The sequence below is a fragment of the Triticum aestivum genome, chromosome 2B (assembly GCF_018294505.1).
Source record: "Triticum aestivum cultivar Chinese Spring chromosome 2B, IWGSC CS RefSeq v2.1, whole genome shotgun sequence".
NCBI classification, from domain to species: Eukaryota; Viridiplantae; Streptophyta; class Magnoliopsida; order Poales; family Poaceae; genus Triticum; species Triticum aestivum.
In genome coordinates, this window is record NC_057798.1 from 806,807,460 (window position 1) to 806,811,946 (window position 4,487).

The 4,487-nt window shown below is 46.1% G+C and overlaps 1 pseudogene; it reads right to left on the minus strand.

The window, feature by feature from the left end:
• Positions 1–2,429: 2,429 nt before the first annotated feature.
• Positions 2,430–3,996, minus strand: LOC123042954 (NAC domain-containing protein 30-like; annotated as a pseudogene).
• Between the last annotated feature and the right edge of the window lie 491 nt (positions 3,997–4,487).

Genomic DNA, 4,487 nt, shown 5'->3' on the forward strand with positions numbered 1-4,487 from the left:
AATGACATGTATTTACTGTGGTAGATGTAAGTACTTATCTCTACAAGTTTGCTCAAGCTATATGAAGTTTACTTTCAAAATAGTCTTATGTAAGAACATACTGAATGGACTTGCATCACTGCGTCATGTAAGAACATACTGAATGGACTTGTTTGAAAGTACAAATTGAATGCAAATAAAGGAAAAAACATAACATGAACATACACACTGGGAAAACGAATGTTGGGTGCTTCTTAATAGAATTAGTTCTATGCATTATGATGATGCAGGGACTAGAGCCAATCCCGTTTTCTGTTGTAAAAGAGTAAAATACACCAATGATAAACATAAGATTTTTGGTCCACAAACTTTTGCTAAATGTCCATTCAAAGTCATTTCATCGTCTCCTTCCGTTCATGACTAGTGGGTCATGACGTTAATCTTGACTAGCAAATATAGAAACTTACTATCGACGATAAGTTATACAACTCGGGAACTTTCTAGGCTTGCCCTCAGGTGGCGTTTGGCGACATTCCATTCTAGGTCTTCCTTTCCCTCTCCGCCTTCCTGGATACCAATATGTCGCTCAATCTCTCCTAAAATCGCTTTGAATCAGATTCCCTTCCCACTCACAGATCCACATAATGGGCACAACCCTCATCCAGCTTCTTGCCACAATCTCCGGTTCCCAAAAGTTGGAGGAGAAACAATAGGAAGATGAAAACAAAGGAAGAGAGCAGAAGAGATACCGAGACGCTTCGGGATTCCGGGCCTAGCAGTGAACATGCAAGCAATGAATATAGCAGATCCAAGGATCACTTATGTTCGTGCCAGTCAACCGCAACAGGAGGAGGAAGTCGACTTTATCTTTTTTCTTCTCATGAAGATTGCCTTTATAGGAGCGATGCTAAGAACCATCACGAAGCAAACCTGGCATCAATCTACGGCCAAGGCGTGGATGAGCAACTACTATGTTATCTCCTAGGTATCAGATTTGGTGCTCTTCGCCCACTTTCGTTCTCATGAAGCCTTGATGTCTATCTACACTCGTCAGGCATGGACTATGGGTTCAGATAATTTGCTTCTTGATTGGTTTGATTCGAGAGGTGAGGTGGCTTCTACTAGGGATTACACATTTGAGTACATTTTTGTTACAGTTCAAGCTTATGGCATTCGTAGAGTTGCTAGATCCATCTCTTTGTTTGCTGAAATTCTGTATCAAGAGGGAACAACATCAGAATGCCTTATTTTGTAGCAAAATATGTTATATGCCAATCAAGATTACATTGGGTGGATGGCAAAGATGAGAGTCAGCCAGCCAGCGAAAGACAAAGTTGAGGTCATCTATCCGGATAATAGTACAGGGATAACATATTTGCATTACAAGAAGATCAAGAGGATGTGTCTCTTCGGTGGACTGGTGTTTCACAATGTGCAGCACTGCCAGATAAAGAACAATATGCTACAAGAAAGATCAAAAAGAGGTTTGCCAATGCATGACTTTCTAACTCAGAGATATGACCAATGGATGATTGATGAAGATTTTGTGCATTGGAAGCAATTAGGGATGCATCAATCACCAATGTTGGTCTCCATCACAGACCCGATCCAATTTTGGAAAGATTACAAAGTTTGTTTGCACAGGATCCGATAGGGAGTTCGAGACCCATCTATTGACTATATTGATAGATACTCGATGTGTACTCGATGGGGTTGTTGGAGACCCATCTGTCTGTCTGCATCTCGACTTAGTTATAACTCAAACCTACAATCCCATGACGCGTAAATTAAATTACAGAGGAAAAGAAGTTCGACATGAAAACTCAATTAATCAACTCACTATCACGCTCGATCGATGTTAACTAGTCCCCATGGGCACATCACACATTTGATTAACCGTTCGTGTATGGCCCAGATAGATCAACCGAAGTTATCTCACGCGTACGACCAGATGAAAGGTTCTTTGTTGAGTGAAACATATAGGTACACTGAGTGATGATGATCAAGTTGTTCAACCAATTCATCAGAATGAGTGAAACAGAGTGCTCTGTCTTGCTTATGTAAACTAGGTGCATCACAAACACCTGGACATGGAGGTACAGCATGTCGGCTCTATGTTGCCAGTACTCTGTACTACTCCCTCCATTTCTAAATATAAGTCTTTTTAGAGATTTCAATAAGGACTACATACGGATGTATATAGACATATTTTTGAATGTAGATTCACTCATTTAGCTTCGTATGTAGTCCTCATCGAAATATATAAAAAGATTTATATTTCGGAACAGACGGAGTAATTAATTATTACTAGCAAATCATGCATACGATAAATCAACTGTGCCTGAAATATAGTACTAAGTGAAACAGAGTAGTCTACAGTGAACACATATATTCAGTAAGTGGAACAGAGTGGTCAACAGTAAAACACATGGACTCGGTAAGTGAAACAGAGTAGTCTATCTAGGTAAAAATGTCAACCAAGTGTGTCCAGGTGCAACAGAAGAACATGGACGTCATCTACTATCTGAACTGAATGATACTAATTATTAGCAAATCATGTATACAATGAACTCGGTGCTGCTACGGTATGTCTGCTAACTCTACTTCACTGCTCTATGTGCAGATGAGACGAGGACAGCAGGCTGTCCAGGAAGTTCCAGTCGATGCCGGCCGCCGCCTGTCCCTGCTGGACGATGTCGTAGCCGGCGTCGCCGCCACCGGCAACGGCGGTGGTCGTCGGCGGGCTCTGGATGAGCTGCGGGATGTTGCCGAAGAGACTCTGCTTAGACTCCAGCACGTCGTCAGAGTACTGGATGCCCTGGCCAGGGAATCCGAGGCCGCCGGCACCGGCAGCGCCTGCGGTGCTCTGCAGGTAATGGATGTCGCCGCCTTGGCCGTGTAGCCATGGCCGCGCGTCGTACCCCGGAGCGGCAGCGTATGCCGGGAAGATGTAGGACGGCCTCTGGTTTGGCGCCGGCTTCTGGAACGCCCGGCACACCACCCAACCTTCCTCCTGCATCATCATCAACGCGAGATTCTCAAGAATGAGAAGAGGTGTAGGCGTGTAGCAGGAGGAGGAAGAAGAGGAACTGAAGAAAAACCTGAGTGGGCGCGTGCTCGTTTGTCTGGAGGCGGTACTCGTGGATGATCCAGTCGGTTTTCCTACCGTTGGGTGCACGGCCCCTGTAGAATACGAGCGTCTTCCTCATGCCGATCACGCCGCGGCTCCGCGACGACGTCACCGGCTTGTCCCTCCCGGTTGCCTTCCAGAACCCGGCCGCCGTGGCACGGTTGGTGCGCGTGCCGCTGGGGTACTTGCGGTCCTTGAAGCTGAAGAAATACCACTCTGACGATGACTGCTCATCCTCCGCCGCCTGACGCGCTCCCCGCCCTCCCGCGCCGCTGCACCTCTCTGCACCATGCACGTTTGTTAATATACCACCTCACTAGCACACTATGTACTAAAACCACGACAAGTCTTTTGGAGCAGAGGGAGTAAAAATTACAAAATGAAGTGCCAAAATTTGGATGAGTAGTACCTTGGAGGTCCCATGGCTCGATCCTATAGAGATCAACCTCCTGGATGATGTCGAGGTCGATCGTTTGGGCGGCCACCTTCCTGGCCAGGTAGTACCCCACCAGCTCCTCCTCTGTGGGGTGGAATCTGAATCCCGGTGGAACACACGACTCCTCCTGCTGATGGTGCTGGTCCATTGCTAGCATCTACCTTCCCGCCTGGTAGCAAGCTAGCTCGATGTCTTCTGAACTGAAATCAAGCGCACAACCTTTTCACTACTAGTAGATGCATGTGTGGAGGCCACAGCTGATCTTCACAGAGGGGAAACAATGGTGCTAGTTTGTCCACCGATCGATTGATCGTGTGTATATATATATATGTTGTATGCGTGTGGACCAAAGAAGGTGAAAAGGATCTTTATAGATAGCTAGAGATCTAGGCAAGGATCATGGCTGCTGGGTGGGCGCACTCGTGCAACACTGCAATGAGAGGTGAGCACATACTCTTGACAGCAAGCAGAGCAGAGCGGACGTATGTATGCGCACGCTCATATGAACTGCTATTTATATTGTAATCTAGCTCTAGCAGTCTATATAGCCCACACCAAATCTGTCTATCTATCTACTATAAGTGCACTGCAATCATGTCCTGGACCAATTTTCTAAGGACAAAGTACAATTGTAATCTAGGCCGATTGCAAGCACGCTGGGTGCTCTAGCCAGCTAGCTAGCTTGCAAAAAGTGTGAATGGAAGAAGATAGAAGGCGGGATGAAAAGGATCTGCAGTGCACGCTGGGTGTAGCAGCTGTGAGTGTGAAGCTTTTAGGGGCATGAATGCAAAAGCCAGCATGTATCTTTGAGTGCACTTCAGGATTAGCCTCTCCTCCACCTCTCTCCGTGTATTTTCCATCATTTTTCTGCTCCGGCCTACTGGTACCGGACACGTACCCTACACTACGGTTAGAGAGAGAAGATTGGGTCTCTGGTCAATT